The sequence below is a fragment of the Petaurus breviceps genome, unplaced genomic scaffold (genome assembly GCF_028583685.1).
Source record: "Petaurus breviceps papuanus isolate PSGF00001 unplaced genomic scaffold, PetGlider_PUasm1.0 175, whole genome shotgun sequence".
NCBI lineage: Eukaryota > Metazoa > Chordata > Mammalia > Diprotodontia > Petauridae > Petaurus > Petaurus breviceps.
The window spans coordinates 59,003,637-59,025,087 of NW_027185764.1; the positions used below are offsets into that span (position 1 = coordinate 59,003,637).

Here is a 21,451-nt window from a genome sequence, read left to right on the forward strand (position 1 = left end):
CTTCCACTTTTCTTAAAAAAAAAAATATATATATATATATGTATATATATATATATATATATATATATATATATATATATATATATATTTAATCTCTCCTTCAATTTTCAGATTTTTTTTTTTTTGCCTTTTGGAGGGCGATTAGGGTTAAGTAACTTGCCCAAGGTTACACGGCTAGTTTTTTTGTGTGTGTTAAGTGTCTTGAGGACAGAACCAAACTCAAGTCCTCCTGACTCCAGGGCCAGCTCTTTACTCACTGCGCCACCTAGCCACCCTGATTTTCAGAATTTCTAGTTTGGTATTTAATCGAGGATTTTAAATTTTTATCTTTTTCTGACTTTTGTGTTACATGCCCAATTCATTGGTCTCCTCTTTCTCTATTTTATTCATGTAAGCATTTAGAGATACAAAATTTCCCCTAAGGACTGCTTTGGCTCTATCCCATAAGTTTTGGTATGTCCTTATTGTCATTCTCTTGGGTAAAGTTATGGATTTTTTTTATTTTGCTTTTTTTGGGAAGGAAGGCAGGGCAATTGGGGTTAAGTGACTTGCCCAAGGTCACCCAACTAGTTTTTTGTGTTACGTTTCTGAGGCCATATTTGAACTCAGGTCCTCCTGATTCCAGGGCCAGTACTCTATTAACTGCACCACCTAGCCACCTGAGAAGTTATGGATTGTTTCTGTGATTTGTTGTTTGAACCATTTATTCTGTAGGATTGGATTATCTCTGTTTTATGGGATAGTTCATCCCATTCACATTGACAGTTATGATTACTATATGTGTCTTTCTTTCCATCCTATTTTCCCCATTTATACTTTTCTTTCTCCTTTCACCCTTTCCTTCCTCACCAGTGTTTTGTTTCTGACCACCCTTTCTGTCAATCTGCCCTGTCTTCTGTCAGTCCCCCTCCATTTTTTCCCCTTTCCCCTATACTTCTTCCCTCCCTTTTGCCCTCCTTCTATCCACCCTCTTCCTTTTTCTTTCCTCTTTCTTCTCCTACTTCCCTATTGGGTAAGATAGATTTCTATAACTAACTGAAAGTATATGTCATTCCCTCTCTGGGCCAAATTTGTTCAGAGTAAGGTTCAAACAATGTTCTCTCTTCCTTCCTTTTTTTCCCTCTACTTTGCATCTCCTCATGTGATAGAATTTACCCCATTCTGTTTTCCCTTTTCCTCTTCTCCCAGTATAATCCTTTTTTTAACCCCTTATTTAATTTTTTTAATCATCACAGCTAAATCAACTTATACCCATATCCTCTGTCTATCCTCCTTCTAAGTGCCCTAATAAAGATACAATTCTCAAGAGTTACACATATCATCTTCCTGTATAACGATGTAAACAGTTTAACCTTGTTGAATAATATGGTTTTTTTTTTCCTTTCCTGTTTACCTTTTTATGCTTCTCTTGAGTCTTATATTTGAAGATCAGATTTCCTGTTCAGCTCTGGATTTTTCATCAGGAATGATAGAAGGTTCCCTATTTCATTGTATGTCCATCTTTTCCCCTGAAAGATGTTCAATTTGGTGGGTAGTTGATTCTTGGTTGTAATCCAAACTCCTTTGCCTTCTGGAATATCCAAGCCCTCTGATCCTTTAATGCAGAAGCTGCTAAATTCTATGTAATCCTGACTGTGGTTCCATAATATTTAAGTTTTTTTCTTTTTGACTGCTTGTATTTTCTTCTTGACCTGATAGTTCTGGAATTTGGCTATAATATTCCTTGGAATTTTCATTTTGGGAAGTCTTTCAGGAGGTGATTGGGAGATTTTTTTCACTGACAGGTCAGGCTCTTTTCTTATACTGTCTTCCTCTTTCTGTCTTTGCACCCTGGAGTCTTAGGGAAAATCACTGAAAGTTTAGGTATAGTTCATGTCTAGGGTCTCCCTTAGGTCTGGTGACTAGAGAGATTCAACTGGAGGTTATCCTGTTAAAAAGGAAAAAAATTTGTTCTGACTTTTGCCCTGATTAATGAGGCAAAACTCAAGAAAAAGAGAATTAAAAGTTTATTAAAAAATATTTCAAGGAAACAACATGTTAATGGGCCTGATTACTTAAGATTAACAAGGGATCCAAGATGGAGTTAGTTTTTATTGATAACTTCCATAATGAGATAAAGACAATTTGGAGAGGTCTATGTCAACAAAAGAAGATGGACCACTGCATTTCAGCTCCTCCCCAGTTGTGGCATCATAAGGAAATGAGATTATAGATAATGACCTGCTACATGCTGGATAGCAGGTAATGCAAAAGCCATAGACTGGGTGACAATTGAACCTACCTCAATTCTGAGTGACAAGCAGTACTGAGAACAATGAGGTCACTAGGTCAGCATGACTTTCAATAATTCCTTCATCTTCAGGTGAGAAAGGAAGCTGTCCTGGGTGAAAATGCCCCCATAGGTGTCTGTTGTACAAAGGGCAGCCTGTTTTTCCCCCTCCAGTTTACACAGGAAATTTACATTTCCTCTCCCCCCTCACCTTTACATTTGACAACCTAAATGGAAATTGGGACACCATCTTTCTAGGTGTCCTTGAAGCACAAATAGCATACCAAATTCATTAGAGGTGGAATAGAAGTTGGAAACCAAAAAATCAGACCCCTTCATTTTATAGATGAGGAAATTGAGAATAGCTAGTAAGTATCTGAAGGAGGATTTGAACTTGGGTCTTCCCAGTTCAAAGTCAGTATTCTATTCACTAACACAGAGAAGCAACACTCCCCACTGCAGGCAGAACCAGATTAAAATATAATTGGGAGGGGCGGCCAGGTAGCACAGCAAGTAAGAGCACCGGCTCCAGTGTCAGAACTACCTGGAGATCGAATCCTGGGCTCAGACACTTAGCACCCACCCAGAAACACCTGGCTGTGTAACCTTGAGCAAGTTACTTAACCCTAATTGCTTAGGGGCAGCCAGGTGGCTCAGCAAGTAAGAGCACCGGCTCCAGTGTCAGAACGACCTGGAGATCGAATCCTGGGCTCAGATACTCAGCACCACACCCAGAAATTACTGGCCGTGTAACCTTGAGCAAGTTACTTAACCCTGATTGCTAAAAAAAAAAAAATATATATATATATATATATATATATATATAATTGGGAAATACTTAATGAAATAAATAAAAATATAATAAAGCAGAGATAACATTACATTTTAAAACTAAGTTAATATATAGTCTGCAGGGATCCTTATATATCTGTTAAATTTCCATTACCTTCCCTTTTTATTTGACAACCCTGAACTACACCATGCCCCTTCTTCACTGATACTAGGACAAGCAGCCCCAACTTAAAAGAAAGACATACATTCAGATGAACTCCAAACATGGGGGACTCTCAAAAAGGGATTAAGCACTTGAGGTTCTTTGGAGTACGTCTGATTCCAGAAAAGGAGTTGGGGATATTTTCTAACACTGCTGTTCCTAAGTCACTATTCACTGTGCTCCCCCTAATGACTGTCAAATAACCAACCAAAATTAATTGGCTTTAAGAAACTGGCATTTACTAGGGTAGTATAGTAAGGACATGGTTAACAAAAACATTCCCCCAAACTGGGGTCATATTTCTCCCTTGAACACACATGGTCCCTAGAGAGAGTGGACTCAAACTTGGGGAGCACACATGAGCACATTCCTAGTTGTATGGCTGTCTTTTTCTTCCTTATTGTAGTCTTCATAAAGTTCCTCTGAGATTTTTCTCTTTCTACTGGACTCTAAGCACTTTGTCAGGGTCCTTTAAGACTCTCAAGGTTATACTTCTCTTTGCTCTGAAGAGGTAATGCTCATACCACTACTAGGTCTGTATTCCAAAGAGATTGTAAAAAAAATGGAAAAGGACCCACATGTACAAAAATATTTATGGCAGCTCTTTTTGTGGTGGCAAAGAATTGGAAATTGAGGGGATGACCATTAATTGGGGAATGGCTGAACAAGTTGTGATATATGATTGTAATGGAATACTATTGTGATACAAGAAATAATAAGCAGGAGGACTTCAGAAAAAGCTGGAAAGACATACACGAGCTGATGCTGAGTGAAATGTGCAGAACCAGGAGAATATTGTACATAGTAATAGCAACATTGTGCAATGATCAACTTAGTTCTTCTCAGCAATACAAGTGATCTAAGGACAATTCCAAAAGACTCATGATGGAAAATGTTGTCCACAGAGGCAGAGTCAAGACGGCAGAGTAGAAACAGGAATTCCGAGGGGCTCCAGGTTCCACCTCCCCCAATTCATGTAAAAGGGGAGTCTGAACAAACTTTGGAGCTACAGAACCCACAAAATGACACAAAGAAGCTAATCTCCTGCTTTGGACAGCCTGGCAGGCTGGAAGGAATTGACCAGCACAGTGCTCTGGGAGCTGACCCCAGCCGGGGATGAGCCAGAGGTTTTAGCCCCAGGGTGGGCCTGACCAGCCACTGGCTGGAGGGACTCCAGATCACCAGCAGCTGTGGTGGTTTCCAGAATTATCAACACATACATGCAAAGAACAAAGTGAGAGGTCAGTGTAGTGTGGACTTTGGGATCCAGTATTTGGGAGTGTGATTGACCTTTGCCCCTGGGGCAAGAAGCCACTGAGTCACCACTGCTGTGCAGCTACCCCTAAGTGGCAGCTTCAGCTCCTGGCCTGCAGAGTGTAGGGGGACCAAGCGACCAGTCTGAGGGGTAATCACTCTTGCTTTAACCTGCTTGGATCTGGATTGCAGTCTAGGGTGGAGGTCCTGGGGTGTGCAACCAGCTTGCCAGAGCATGTGGAGGCTTCAGCAAGGGCACCCAACTAATACCTTCAGAAGCTGAGAAAACCCCAGTGCTTGGGATGAAGCTCCCCTGTCTGGTGGCAGAGTCCTATTTTGGCAAAAAGCCCAGGGGTCAAGTGATTGAGTGGTGATGTGAACAGGCAAAGGAAGCAAAATAAACAGAGCAACCCAACTTTACACTCCTTCTTTGGCAACAAAAAGGATCAAAGCATGGAACAGGAGGAAGACAGTGAAGTCAGAACTCCTGCACCAAAAACTTCAAAGAAAAATACAAGCTGGCTACAGGCCATAGAGGACCTTAAGAAGCAGATTAGAGAAGTGGAGGAAAAATTGGGAAGAGAAATGAGAATGACGCAAGAAAATTATGAAATGAGAGTCAACAGACTGACTGAGGAAAATAACACCTTAAAAAATAGACTAACTCAAATGGCAAAAGAGGCTCAAAAAGGCAATGAGGAGAAGAACGCCTTAAAAATACGAATTTGCCAGATGGAAAAAGAATCTCCAAAGTTCACTGAGGAGAATCATTGCTTCAGAATTAGATTGGAGCAAATGGAAGCTGATAACTTTATGAGAAATCAAGATGCTGTTGAATAGATCCAAACAAATGAAAGAATAGAAGGCAATGTGAAATATCTCATTGGAAAAACCACTGACCTGGAAAATAGATCCAGGAGAGATAATTTAAAAATTATTGGACTACCTGAAAGCTATGATCAAAGTAAGAACCTAGAAATCATCCTCCGAGAAATTCTCAAGGGAAACTGCCCTGATGTTTTAGAACCAGAGGGCAATATAGAGGTTGAAAGAATCTACTGATCACCTCCTGAAAAAGATCCCAAAAAGAAAACTCCTAGGAATATTATAGACAGGTTCCAAAATTCCCAAATCAAGGAGAGAATATTACAAGCAGCCAGGAAGAAACAACTTGAATATTGTGGAAACACAATCAGGATAACACAGGATCTTGAAGCTTCTATACTGAGGGAGTAAAGGGCTTGGAATATGATATTCTAGAGGTCAAAGGAGCTAGGATTAAAACCAAGAATCACCTACCCAGCAAAACTGAGTATCATGTTTCAGGGGAAAATATGGTCATTCAGTGAAATAGAGGACTTTCAAGTATTCTTTATGAAAAAACCAGAGTTGAATAGAAAATTTGATATTCAGATATAAGAAGCAAGGAAGCATGAGGAGGTAAAGAGGGAAAAGAACTCATAAGGAACTTATCAAAGTTGAACTATTTACATTCCTACATGGAAAAACAATAATTGTAACTGATGAAACTTTTCTCAGTATGAAAATAGTTGAAGAGAATATATATATACATATATATATGTCTGTATAAGAGGGTATATGTGCATATGAATACATATGTGAATGTGTGTATATATGTTTACAGGTATACATAGATAGAAGGCACAGGACCAATTTATTAGGAAGCAATGATACTTAAAAGGTAAAATTAAGAGGTGAGAGAGCAATATAATGTGAGGAGATGGGGAGAGACAGAATGGGGTAAACTATCTCATATAGAAGAGGCAAGGGAAAATGGTTACAATGGAGGTGAAGAACAGGAAGGCAAAAGGGAATGGATCAACCTTATTCTAATTGAATTTGGCTCAGGGAAGGAACGACATACACACTAAATAGGGTATCTTGCCCTACAGGAGAGTGGGGGGGAAGGGGAAGATAGGGGGGATGATGGAAGGGAGGGCAGGCTATGGGGGAGGGAAGTTGGGAGCACCCACTTTTGAAAAGGAACAGGATCAAAGTAGAGAATAGAACAAGTGGGAGGTGGGATAGGAGGGAGGGAAATATAGTCAGTCTTTTACAATATATCTACTATGATAATGTTTTACCTAGCTACACATGTACAACCTATACTGAATTGCTTATCTTCCTAGTAAGGGTGGGTGACAAGGGAGGAAGGGAATGAATTTGGAATTCAAAGTTTAAAATCAAATGTTTAAAAAAATATATACATATATATATATATATATATATACTATTATTACTACTACTTTACATGTAATTGGGAAATAAGATATACAGGCACTGGGGCATAGAGATCCACCATGCCCTACTGGAAAAGTCAAAGGGGGTATGGGAGAAGATATGGGAGAGAGCAAATTGGAGGAGGGGGATATCCTGTGGGATTGACATTTTGAGGCAGTGGGTAGGGGAAAAACGGGGAGAACATTTGTAACTCACAATCTGGCTGAAATGAATAATGTAAACCAGAAGTTAATAACGCATTTGGGAAAAAAAAGAAAAAGAAAATGCTGTCCACATCCAGAGAAAGAACCATGGAATCTGAATACAGATAGAAGCATACTACTTGCTGTTTTTTTGCTATCTTTTTCTTTCTTATGGTTTTCCCCTTTGGTTCTATTTCTTTTTTCACAACATAGCTAGTGTGGAAATATGTTTAATATATAGCCTATATTAGATTGCTTGCCATCTTGGGGAGGGAGAAGAGAAGGGAGGGAAGGAGGAAAAATTTGAAACTATATATAAAAGTATAAAAGTGAATGTTGAAAACTTAAAAAAAAAAAAGGTGGAAGACCACCAAGGGCAACTCAGAAGCAAGGGAGCTTTATTCTTCTGAATCACCTCCATTTGACCTTCCCTGCTTATCCTTGTTGAACATCCTTCCCCAGTTACTATGTAAATCTCCTTTTATCAACTGCTAAGTGACCTACAAGGATCTCATTTCATTACAATATTGAGTCTTAGAGAGGAGAGCAAGAATGACTTTTCACTGAACTAAAGAGCTATATAAGCAAAATGAATTTACTAGCTCTCTCAGCTATAGAAATTGTGAAATAAAATGTTCTGGAAATTGTTTCTTTTCTGTTCTGGGATAAGATAACAAAACCCACAGAGCGTTCTATACATAGTAGATATTTTCTTTATTGATGGGGTAACACTCACCTAGAAAGCTATAAAAGGTGTGTCTCTTTTGGAGCATTACTCAGAGCAGTCTGACTCTACCTCCCCTTCTTAGTAGCAGACACTTTCTTGGATTATGACACTGGTTTCAAATCAGTTTATTGTCAGTTTTAAACTAGCAGGGGATCAACCTAAATTGGATGCAGCCCAGAACAATTGGTATAGCTGCTTGGAATGATATCCTTGATGGGTGTCTTTATTACTTAGAATAGTTTTTGTATCACAGATGTTAATTGGTTCTTACATATTTATTTATTTTTAGCATTTTTTTTCCTAAATTTTGAGTTCCAAGTTCTTTCCCTCTTTCCTGTCACTCCCCCACTTACTGAGAAGACAAGCAATATGCCAATTACATGTGTAAAATCCTGCAAAATACATTTCCATATTAGCTATGTTGCCAAAAAAAAAAAGCCCAAGAAAAATAAAGTTCTAAAATTGTACTTCAATTTGTATTTAGAGTTCATCGTTCCCTCTCTGGAAATGATATAATTTTTCATCAGGAGTCCTTTGGAATTCTCTTGGATCATTTAATTGATCAGAGTAGCTAAGTTTTTCATCATTACAATTTTGCTGTTACTGTATACAATGATCTCCTAGTTCTGCCCACCTCATTGCATTCGTTTCATATAGGTCTTCCCAGATTTTTCTGATCTACCCTGCTCATCATTTCTTTTAGCACAATAGTACTTTATCATAATCATATACCACAACATTCCTAGACTGATGAGCATCCCTATAATTTTCAATTCTTTTCCACCACAAAAAGAGGTGCTATGGTAGTGCTTCTGGAGATATATGCCTTTGGCCATAGTTACTTGCTTACCTGGAGCCATTTCCCTTATGGAAGATGTGCCCATTCAGCAAGGAGATACTGATGTGAATATGCTCTGTGTGATAAAGGGTTGTAAGTTGAAGATAATTGTGGTAGACTGTCTTCTAGGTTCATCAGTTATGTTGTTCATAGGCCTTCTAGTCTGATAATGTAAGCGTCTGCAAGGTTCAACTAGAGAATTTCCTCAGAATTCAGTTTACCTTGAAAGCAGCTTAAAGGGCTTCCTTTAAGGGCTTCCTTTTAATTCACTTGGGTGAATTTAAAGAAAATTTTTCTCCCTTCAGGACAATGAAAGGTGTTCTTCCTAGGACCTTTTGTTGTTGTTCGGTCATGTCCACTTCTTGGCAAACATCCTGGAATGGTTTGCCATGTCCTTCTCCAACTAATTTTATAGAAGAGGAACTGAGGCAAAGGGTGAAGTGACTTACCCAGGATCACACAGTGACTAAGGGCTGAGACCAGGTTTGATTCAGGAAGATGAATCTTCAGCACTCCAGGCCTGGCACCATATCCATGGCTCCACCTAGCTGACCTAATTGCTAATGAATATTACTTCATTGCCTGAAAGGAAGTCTACTAAAAGAAAATCCCTCCCAGCTTTTAGCAAGTTACCTAAAATGTAAATTTGGCACCAGACTATCTTGATAGTTTAATGATTTTTTTCCTTTAGTCCTTACTGTAAATTATGTATATAAGTTGAGATAAAATTGCTTACTTTTGAATGTCTTTTGAAATGACAATCCATGTGAGCAAGCATTCCTTAGTCCTGTAACTATATTGGACTTAGAAAGACAATAGAGAAGTTGGATAAAGGACCCCAGTGAAAGGAAACCGCAGTGGATCCCTGGAATTTTACTGATTGTCTAACCACTGTGCTGGAAAGATATATAGATATAGACATATAAGTATATAGATATATACATGCATACGTGTACATATATACATACATTTATACTGTATACATATGTGTATATATAGAGATACCTATATAATCTATATAGCTATAGCTATACATACACACATATACATATCTTAATATTGTAATGAGCATGCCATTGGGAATTGTGCCACATGGACTTGGCTGTGATTCTTTAGTATGAGGCATTAAAGGAGGTGATTCAAAGTGTGATAAGAGAATTTCTGATAGGGCACATAACTAGCTAGAGCCAGCAGAATTTAACTAAGACATCAAAATTTAGATCAGGTGATTAACTGGTTAGTGCTAAAAGAATTTCTGGTGTAGCTTTTATTACTTCTATTTACGCATGAAGAGCATGTCACATAACTAGCTATGGTTCTGGTGTTAATGGTTAGTCTGCACATCCCAGCTAAATCCTCAGCATTTACTGACCATTTTGTTATTTTGCCTGCTATACGTCTCACATTTCTGCTTCTGTCCTTTAATGTATAAATTTTTTTTGACGCATAAACCTTTGTCTTATGCCCTCTATAAAATTCTATTGCATCCATGCTGCTTATGTAACCATAACCTACATAAAGTAGCTTAAGATTGTTTGCTGCTAAGGGCCCACTAGTTTTTTGTTTTGTAAATTATGTATTAATTTTAAATTTAAATTCAAAACAAGAAAAGAAAAAAAGAACAGTTCCATGTACACAGCAGAACACAGGAGAGGATTCAATATTAAAACAATCAATTTCCATTTCAGGAAAACTTATACAATAAATACTACTATATAACAAACACCTTGCTTCCTTTTAAGTTTTCTTTTGTTCTCTGCTGTGTACTTTATTTTCCCACCATCCCCACTCACCTCTCCCTTCTGCCCCAAAAGGCTACAATTAAACATGGATATTTATACATATACATACATATATACTCATATACATAAATGTTAAACTGGACTATGCATAGTTCCACATGTTATCTCTGAGATGAATAGTATCTTCCTTCATTGGTCTAAGTCTTTCCATATTTTTTGAAATCAATCAACTCATTATTTCCTACATCACAACAGAATTCCAGCACAATCAAATCCTAACTAGGAGACTATAAAAGTTTCTTCCCAATTTTCTGTCTTCCTTTTATTCTTGGTTATATTGGCTTTATTTCTACAAGAAATTTTTAATTTAAAATAATTCAAATTATCCACTTTACATTTCAACAATACTCTCATCTTATAATATAGTTTAAGGTCTGATAATACTGACTCTCCTTCCTTTACATCTTTTCCCAGTTTCTTTGACATTCCTGACCTTTTGTTCTTCCAGATGAACTTTGTTATTATTTTTTTCTAAGTCAGTAAGATTTTTTTCTTTAGTAATTTAATTGGAATGGCATTGAATAAATAGATTAGGTAAAATTGTCATTTTTTAGTATCTTGGCTTTACCTACCCATGAACAATAAATTATTTAATTTCTAATTCTAATTATTTAAATCTAACTATTTGTATAAAAAGCATTTTATGTTTATGTTCATGTAGTTCCTATGTCTGTTTTGGCAGGTATACTCTTGGATATTTTATACTGTCAAGTTATTTTAAATGGTCTAAAACAATATTGAATAATATTGATGACACAGTGTAGTTTCCCTATTTTTCTTACTATTTTCTTTATATTGTGGGTCTATGTTCTAAATATAAGCAAACTGTTTTTTCCAGATATATTCTTGTGGATAGTTTTTGCTTGGCAGCAATATTTATCAATAATCTTTGGATAATTTTTGTATCAAAAGGAAGATATTTTATTCATCCCTAGAAACCCATATATCTTTCTGGAATGGTGTTATGGATAAATGTTCCAATTTCACACCGACTTGATTTGCTGAGGACAGGTTGGGTAGCATCAGTTAAAAAAGTTTTTAAAAGAGATGGCTTCCAGTCTCAAACTATGAACTCTCTGTCTTTCTCTCTCTCAATCTCTGAGAGGCTCTTGCATAACTTAGGTCCCCAGACACCATCACCCACTCTGACAAAAATATATACTGCTTAGACAAGGCAAACAAAGTTTATGTCTAGACAAGTCTCTGGTTTTGTGTCTTTCTGACTTTGCTTTGTGCCTCTTTTCTAGGTCTAGATCTTGAGTTGGCAGCAGCCCTGAAATTTCAAGATATGAAGATTTCTTGTGTTCCTCAATAGGGGCTGACTAGGAGCAGGAGGAATTTTCTGCATTGGAGAGAATAATTACTAACAGGAAGAAGAACCCAAGCCTTGCTCTGATTGGCCAGAATCACCTGGAATTGCCTGGAACATCCTATGTAGTAGTTCTTGGCTTTATCAGCAATGATGGACCAGCCAAGGGCAGTGACACTTTGGTCTGCAACACATGGCTAAGAGTAGGGGAGTAGAGTTGGGCCTGGGCTTAGTGTGACAGAGTCATGCATCAGGATAGGGGAATAGAGTCAAGTGCCAGTAGTAGCAGCATCCAGAGTGCTCCTATTTCAGTAAAGTAGGGCAGTGGGAGTACAGACCTTCAACAATGTTTTTCCCCAGCAGAGAGGGACAAAGGCGGCACAGATAGCAGCAGTTATCTTACCTCTGAACAGCAGATAAAATTTAACACTGACAGAATAGACAGCAGAGTGAGTAGGGACATGGACCCCAGTAGGGTGGGCATTGGCGTGTGAAGTGGCAAAAGAAGGCATATGATAGCCATTTGCTTTCTGTAAGGTAGAATTGATTGGCCCTTCTTCATTGTTACTGATGCAGTACCTAGATACTATAGAACTCACTAGGAAGGCCTTAAGGAATCGGTGGGATTGCTGGGAAACAGCTTGCTTTTTGGACACCAAGGGAAAGTGGTCCCCAAACAAGAAGGGAGGCAGCCCCTCCTAGGCCTGTAATGAAGCAAAGATTTGTCATTCCCTCCTTCCTTGGGATCCCCAACAAGGAGGAGGTCTGACTAATAGACCAGGGAATACGAAGTAAATGGTGATCTAGTGATTATGCAGGAAGTGGCATCATTCTTCTTGTAGTCCTGATGTTCCAGATGCTATTTCTGCTCATGTCCCCCTCCACATCAATCAACCAATAACATTTAATAAGTGCCTGTTATGTGCTAAGTACTGGGGACATAAAATGAGGTGAAAGAGTTCTTGTCCTTAGGAAGTTAACAGTTTAGTGGGGGAGACACATGTAAGCAAATAAATAAACATATGAATGAACAAAAACATTGTTTAAATCTTGGACTAAGTAATTCTAGAGCTGGGGGAGAAAGTTAAGTCTGTGATTCTGGGTATTTGATCACTTCTTCAGGGGATAGCTATAATGTTTGTTTTGTTTTGTTTTGACTGTGTAATGGGAATGCAAATTTTAAAGATCTTCCCTGCCCCTAGGCTAAAGTGCACCGGGAGCCTGGGGTGGGAGGCTTGTTTTTCAGTAGATACTTCTTGATTGGCCAGTGGGTCAATAAGGTTGTTACATTCTCTGAGCCAGGAGAAGGCTATATAAGCCCTGATTTGTAGCTTTGTTTTGGGGCTCACTTTGAGAAGTGTTCTGTGATTTGATCTGGATTCTGGGAAGCCGTTGTCCAGAGCCCCCTGGGTTTGAAAAACCCAGATGTTGATTTGGTATAGATGTAATGGTTGGACAGTTTGGAAAGCTGTCTACTTGATCTGTTTCTGTCTTGATGATTCTGTCTGTATATTCTGAAGTTCGGAGTGCTGACCTTTTCCCCCTGAACTAGGTAAACGATACATATGTTTGACTGATTAAAGTAAGCTTGTTAACCCATTTTGAGTTGCTTTCCTTTAACAAAGCCGACCTAAGAACCTGTGTGAACGCCACCCTGGGGACGCTGGGGTGCTTGCTGCTACACACTTTCTGTTTTTTTTTTTCTTTCTCCTTTCTGTGATGTCTGTGTCAGGCTTCTTGCATACCAAGGTGAGGGTTGACCAGTAACACTCCTAGTCATATAAGGGGTGAAAGGTCCTCTAAAAGGCCTTAAGGATCTTACCACCAAAGGGGTAGAGTATTGTAGGAGCAATATCCGACCCTGTAGTTGCCCTTCTGCAAGTTGGGCTAATGTTTTTTTACAGGAATTAAAGCTTACCTGGAGACTTAATGGGCTCAGGGGACCAAAGATTCAGGCCATCGACATCCCTTCCTGGTCCTCGTAAAACAAAAAGCCACAAGGAGCTCCAGCACCACTCAGATGCTTAGCTAGAGGACCCTCATCTGAAGCAACTAGATTTGTCCCTGATGCATATCCTTATTGAATATCCTTGCTCTGATACAGCTAATAACCTTTTGCTAACTATTGAATGACCTAGAAATATCTCATTTCATTCCAGTAATAATTCTGAACTTCCAGAAGACCAATTGAATCAGACCCAGATCAAACCAATTAAATATTGCTGAAGAAAAATCATGCAATGATTCCAACCAATTTTACTACAGAAAGGTTACTGTAGAAGAGCTGACCTTCAACCAGTCCTCTAGCCCAAGAACTGACTACAGAAAGTTAGGGGCCAATGACAAAGCATTAAACTAACCTTAAAGATGTAATTCTGTGAAATAATTCATTTATGAAGTATGAACAAATTTTTCTTGATTGAATTGAAAGGGATAACACCGTTGGCCAAGCAATGTCTGGCTGTGCCCTTAACAGCTCTTATGAGTCAATGGAACAATTCAAAAGTCATCAGTTCACGTGAGTCCAGACTAGAAGCAGTTTTTTTTTTGTTTGTTTTTGCCTTTTGGAGGGCAGTTGAGGTTAAGTAACTTGCCCAAGGTTACACAGCTAGTTTTTTTGTGTGGGTGTTAAGCGTCTGAGGCTGGAATAGAACTCCAGTCCTCTGACCCTGGGGCCAGAGCTCTTACTCACAGTGCCACTAGCCACCCCTAGAAGCAGTTTTGAAGAATATGGCACGTGAACCTATACCAGAGAGTGCAAGGATTTGAGGAAATGTTTTCTCTCTGCTCGCCTTTCACCAGCCATGGCATCTAGTAGAACTATGTGGCCAGTAGGTGACACCCCATCCTTCAGGTCAGGAAAGTTCAAGCAAAAGCCAGCAGTAGAGCAGAAACTTTCTTGTTTAATCTTTTTTTTTATATGAAAGTATATTTCATACAAGAAGCAAACTTGATAAGCTTAACAAATATAGAGGAATTTAAATTTGGCAAGGTGTTCTGCTATATCAGTACATCCTGCGATGTGTATTTCAAAGGAGTGGTATGTTTATATACTTTCTATAAAGATACAGGCAAACCATATTGTGGATTTGGTTCCAGACCATCGCAATAAAGCAAATATTGCAATAAAGTGGGTCGTATGAATTTTTTGGTTTCCTAGTACATTTAAAAGTTATGTTTATACTATTATATCATTTATTATTTATTTATTATATTATCTATTAAGTGTATAATAGGATTACATATAAAAAATCAACATGCATACCTTGATTTAAAAAAAAAAATTTTTTTGCTAAAAAATGCTAACCGTCATCTGAGCCTTCAGCAGGTCATAATCTTTTTATTGGTGGAGGGTCTTGCCTTAGAGTTGATGACTGATCATAGTAGTGATTGCCGAAGATTGGGGTGGCTGTGGCAATTTCTTAAAATAAGACAATGAAGTTTGCTGCAATGATTGATTTTTCCTTTCACTTGAGCACTTAGAGGCCGTTGTAAGAATGTGAATTGACCTAATTTCAATATCGTTGTGTCTCAGGGAATAGGGACACACAACCTTTTTTATTAAGTTCCATCATTTTATCTGGGTGGGGTTTGTAATGCCCCGAAACAATTATAATAGCCACCTCAGAGATCACTGATCACAGATCACCATAATAAATATGATAATATAAAAGTTTGAATTTTATTCAAATTAAAATTTTAAAATAAATAAATTAAATTAACACTGCAAGAATTACCAAAATGTGACATGGAGGTATGATGTGAGCACATGCTGTTGGGAAAATTCACTGAAAGCAGGGGTTGCCACAAACCTTGAATTTGTAAAAACAACACCAAAGTATCTGCAAAGCACAATAAAACGAGGTATGCCTGTATAGACAGAGAGGCCGTCATTCCAGGCAGGAAGTAGCTTCAAGGAGCATATCTACTTACAGGAGAGAAGAGAACTGGGCATGGATTCAAGAGAGATTTGAGAGGTGAGCTGTGGCAAGAATTCCATAAGGAGACAAAGGACAGTGGGGCCCTGGAATACTGGATGCACATGTTGCTTTGTTCATATGTATTTCCTTAATATGTATTTTCTTGTTTGACCACCAATGCACTACATGAAATGAATGGTTCTAGCCTGTCAGAGTGTAAGGATTTTGAAACCCATAAGTAAGCATTGGTTTTAGTTTAAAATCTCTGTCAACATTACTTCCCAATAAAAATGTTAGGCTTGTCCTTATGTTGGGGTTTAGGAGTTTAGGCTGCTATTGTTTTGCCAGTAGGAGTGGGACCAGACTCTTAAGGAATCTGAGCCGTTGGCTAGACTCCTAAGGAATTTGAGAATTTGTGAAGGTTGAGGTCTAGGGCTTCTGGGACCCCTAAATTCAAGGGCAAACAACACATGGTCCTGCTTCGAATGAATTCAATTCCAGCCTTCTTTTAGCCACAGACAAGATTTATTAGAACAACAGTCTGAGTGGGTGAGATTTTCAGAATCTGTACATTTGACCAGACTCTTAAGGAATCTGAGCATTTGTGATGACAAGTTGTATTGACAAGTGGGTCAGATTGAACCTGGGTGACTTAATGTGGGGCAAAATGGACCTTCTTTACAGAAAGACTGTGGGAAGGATGTAGGAGTGGCCAAGTAGTCTGGGATGACTGGGAAGTAACAGAGAAGGACCAGGAAGGGCTGGATGCCCCAGGTGAATGCCAGGGACCTGAGTCATGTGGGAAAGTCCAGGGACTTTTTCCTTTTTGTGGTCCAGATCCCAGAGACATGATCTTTTCCTTTTTGGGGTTCAGATCCCATCCCAATCACTTACAAACTTTAAATCCAAGTTGAGTTTTTCTTTCTTAGAAATTTAAGTCCTGAAAGACATCCTTTATGCAGAATAAGCCTGTTTCATCCACATAAAAATTTCATTGAGCTTTCATTGATTATTTTCTTCAAAACGACAGGATTTTAAGATATTTAGTGTTCTCATCTGCACTAACCACTTCTCTAGTAATTTTAACATTATGCAATTGAACTAGATTGTTATAGTGATCAAACCCTAGAGGTCCTAAAATAACTCCTGGAGAGTAATTCCTCCTACTTGATCTGTTTCGATGGAGGTCAATATATTAAGAGAGGAGGCTACGGGGCGGCCAGGTAGCACCGGCTCCGGTGTTGAGAAGACCTGGAGATCAAATCTCGGGCTCAGACACTTAGCACCCACCCAGAAACACCTGGCCGTGTAACCTTGAGCAAGTTACTTAACCCCAATTGCTTAGGGGCGGCCAGGTGGCTCAGCGAGTAAGAGCACCGGCTCCAGTGTCGGGGTGACCTGGATCAAATCCGGGCTCAGATACTCAGCACCACACCCAGAAATAACTGGCCGTGTTACCTTGAGCAAGTTACTTAACCCCGATTGCTTTAAAAAAAAAAAAAGAGAGAGAGAGAGAGAGGAGGCTAGAAGATAAAAAGTTTAATTATCATCAGCTGATTGGCAGTCAGGTAAAATTGCAACTAAGGAAGATACAAGTATATAAAGTACCTCTTGGAGAGACTTTTTGTGGCAAAGGGAAGGTTCAATCAACCTCTCAGGTGAGGCTGCTTAAGCCCTTTCCTTATATGGGAGGTTGAGTGATATGGACAAGATGTCAGGTGTTTGTGGGAAGAAAGTATTTACCTTGGAATCTCAGGAGTTGCAAAGATCAGGTTTGTTCCTGTGTGATAATGCATTTTTCTGAGGAGACTCTTATCAGAATATCCTGGCAGCAAAGATTTAAGATAGAAAGAGCTTCTATTAGGAAAGAAATCAGTAAGACTTATCCTATCCTGACCAGCCTGTATGTCTCTATTTACACAATTCTTAACTGTTTCTTTGACCTCTGAGGGTTACTAAGGTTTCCCCTCCCAACTCACACTACATAGGTTTTATCTATTCCCTCCATGCAATGAACACTTGGCAGTAAAAGTTTCTTCACTATCTACTTTCTTTCCATTTTCTTTAAAATAAACTTGAAGATTCCACCCAAATGGGTGAAAGAGAAATGTGTTTTTTATTGCAATTTTCAATTCATTCAGCTAAAAGATGCTCCATTTCTATCATCATAGCAATTCTATTCCTTGTTGTTTGCAAATCACAAAAAGCTGATGCAACTTTGACTTATTATTTTATGTTGCCTGTGTTTTATAATATTCTATAGTGTAGATTCTGAGAAGCTAAGTGACACAGTGGATAGAGCCCCCAAGGCCTGGAGTCAGGAACACCTGAGTTCAGACCTAGCCTTAGACACTTACTAGTTGTGTGACCACGGGTAAGTGACTTCGCCTTATTTGCCTCAGTTTCCTCATCTGTAAAATGAGCTGGAGAAGGAAATAGCAAACCATTCCAGTATCTTTGCCAAGAAAACCCCAAATGCAATCATGAAGAATCAGACATGACTGAACAACAACTACAGATTCTGACATACTGACATTTCATCCTATTTTAAAGTGACTATGACCGTATTTGTGTAGTTCAGCTACATCAACTTTTTGTTCTCTCTTTTATTTTTTGCACTGGTAGTGTTTTCAGGTGAAGTATTCTTCCTCTTGTCCATTTTGTTTAGGACTCTTAGAAAAAAGCATTAACACAACTGTTGGTAATATGGTCCATAACACCATATCACCTCCATATATTATAATAGGCAAGTGAAGATTGATGACAGCCAGAATTAAAACCCCTGAGCAGCTCACATTCATTGCATTAATTAAATTGTAGCTGCAATTAAATGTAACCCAGCATCAGCTTATCATTTACAATCTGTAAATCAAATTTTGTTCTGTTTGAACTTGGCATTACTGATAACCTAGGAAGCTGTACATTTTCTTTCTTTTTTTAAAAAATTGATTTATTTACTTTTAGTTTACAACATTCAGTTCCACAATCCCTTGAGTTCCAAATTTTCTCCCCCTCCTTCTCCTCCCTCCATCATGGCGGCTTGCACTAGAATATAGGATCTACAAATATCTTCACATTAATCATGAGTCAGGTTGTAAAAAAGGATTATAACTGATGGAATGATCAGTGGGAAAGAGGTAACAAAACAAAACAAGAAAAAGAAACACAGCAAGTAGTTTGCTTCCATCTGCATTCAGACTCTGTAGTTCTTTCTCTGGATGTGAATATCTCTTTTCATTATGAGTCTTCTGGAGTTGTCTTATAACCTTACATTGCTGAGAGGAGCCCAGCCTATCAAAGTTAGTTGTCACACATACGTTGTGTCTGTGATTGTGTACAGATTTCTCCTGGCTCTGCTCTTCTTACTCAACATCAGTTTATATAAGTCTCTCCAGGTTATTATGAAATTCCATCTGCTCCTCATTTCTTATAGCACAGTAGTATTCCATTACATTCATGTACCACAACTTGTTCAGCCATTCCCCAACTGATGGGCATTCCCTTGATTTCCAATTCTCTACCACAAGCTATTTCAAATGCAGCTACTGTATATGATGCTTTTACTTCACTGTTTTCTTTGTAATAAGAGAAGATCTGATCTGGGTAGGGTTGGGAGGTCCAGAAATGATGTAAAGAAAAAAACATAAAAATATTAAAACAATATCTTTTTAAAAGGACATGTACAAAAAAATGGAAGCAAGAAGTGATAACAGAAGATTACTATAGGAAAGTGGCAAACTAATGTAAAGATTGTGTCAGGGATGATAAATATCAGAATGAGCTGAGTCTGCTAAGGACAAAAATAAAAAATGAATTTGAAACTAAATTGCGGGAAATAAGTGGATCTAAGGAAGAATGGAATCAATCCTTAAGGTAGATGGGACTCATCCTGCTTGTTTTTTCTGTCAATGAGACTGACCTTTGATTAGGAAAGGTTTGAACCAAGATAACTAATGGGAAACTGATAACCAAAAGAGGTAAAAAGATTTTAAGAGAGCTTCTAGCTTCAGGTTCCTCAGCCCAGAAGAATTGCATCATCAGCTAGGGAAAGAACTGGGGAATGTGATAGTTGAGCCACTTTGATCTATGAAATATTATGAAGAGAAGTACTTGTAGCAGCAAGCACCCCAAGCGTCCTCAGGGTTTGCTGCCAATACAGGTTCTTGGGTCTGCTTTGATAAAGGAAAGCAACTCAAAATGGGTTAACAAGCTTACTTTAATCAGTTAGACATATATCGTTTACCTTGTTCAGGGGAAAAAGGTCAGCACCCCGAACTTCAAAGTATACAGGCAGAATCATCAAGACAGAAACAGATCAAGTAGACAGCTTTCCAAACAGTCCAGCCATTACATCCATACCCAATCAACATCTGGGTTTTTCAAAGGGGGGGGGAAGGAGCGAGGGGGGAGGGGCGGGCCCCCCCCCTCCGGACAAAGGCTTCCCAGAATCCAGATCAAATCACAGTACACTTCTCAAAGTGAGCCCCAAAACAAAGCTACACATCAGGGCTTATATAGCCTTCTCCTGGCTCAGAGAATGTAACAACCTTATTGACTCACTGGCTAATCAAGAAGTATCAACTGAAAAACAAGCCTCTCACCCCAGGCTCCAGGTACACTTTAGCCTAGGGGCAGGGAAGATCTTTAAAATTTACATTCCCATTACAGTACTATAAGAATAGAAAAGAGCAAATATTGACTTGATTTTTAAGAAATGTGGTGACATTAAAAAAATTTCCATTTCAATTTCTTTAGAAATTTTAAGAAACATTTTAAATATTTTTAATGAAATTTTAAGAAATATTTTTTAAAATTTTAAGGTTTCTGGTCTAAAATGTCTTTTATCTCCTTAGATAGGTTTAGGGTGTAATCAAACTGCTTTTTAGAAGTGGCATCTTATTTTTAATTCCCAATTACATGTTAAAAACAATTACTTTATAATATTCATTTTTTAAAAATTTTGAGTTCCAAATTCTCTCCTTCCTTCCACTCTCCCTTCCCTGAGACAGTAATCAATTTGATGTTATACATATGCAATCATGGACAACATATTTCCATGTTAGTCATGAACCAAACTTTTTAATAAATTCCTCCTTCAGTTCAGTTAGCATTTTTTATCACACACTCCCTCCTTTCCCTCTCAAGAGACTGGTCTAAACTAAGATCTTTCTAGGACTGTAGCCTCTTCTTTATTCAGATTGATCAGAGGGAAGAGGTCCTTTTGTTTACTCAAAGAATTCTTAAGAAGAGTGGAAGAGAGAAGAATTGAGTATTGACTATTGTTCTGGAATATTAATCCCAATCCATATTTTTGATATATTGTGTAATCTTTTCCTTGTTTGAGATTCCTATAAATATCACCTCATATCATCTTGGAGTAGAGACATGCTCAAGAGAAAGATATGCCAGTTTTGGACATTTTTCTCTGAGCAAGAATGCTTAGAAGGGATCAAATTAATAAATAATAACTAATGGATAAATCAAATGATAATGTTAAATTAATGAGTAAAATTATTTCAGGTAGACTTGTGCCTAAAACACAAAAGATGGCATTGTTACTGTTTTCTTTGACAGAATAGATTCCACAAGCCAAAGACCAATGAGCTTGCCTGTAGTCATTGACAAAATTCTAGAATAGATAATTTAAAAAATGGTTCCTGAACATCTGAGAAGAAAGAGGTCACAAAGGGTCAGCAGGCTACATCAAGAAAAGGTCCTGCCAATCAGCCAGAATGTGAACAGAGCTAGGCTGTGTCACTTTATTCAATTCTTGCCTTCCTTTTGGTAGCTGAAATTTCCTTGGGATTCTCTCCTTCATGTGTCTTTCTCGGGCTGTGTGTATATGTTTGTGTGTGTGTGTGTGTGTGTGTGTGTGTGTGTGTGTGTGTGTGTGT

At 38.3% G+C, this 21,451-nt stretch overlaps 1 long non-coding RNA gene across 1 annotated transcript in view; it reads left to right on the top strand.

Moving 5' to 3' along the window:
• The window catches only part of LOC138159152 (uncharacterized), a 14,686-nt gene extending 1,450 nt beyond the window's left edge, over positions 1 to 13,236 (top strand). The window contains exon 2 of the long non-coding RNA XR_011167822.1: positions 11,576 to 13,236. This is a non-coding gene — a long non-coding RNA (uncharacterized lncRNA). The remainder of the gene's footprint in view (positions 1 to 11,575) is intronic.
• The last annotated feature ends 8,215 nt before the right edge of the window (positions 13,237 to 21,451 follow it).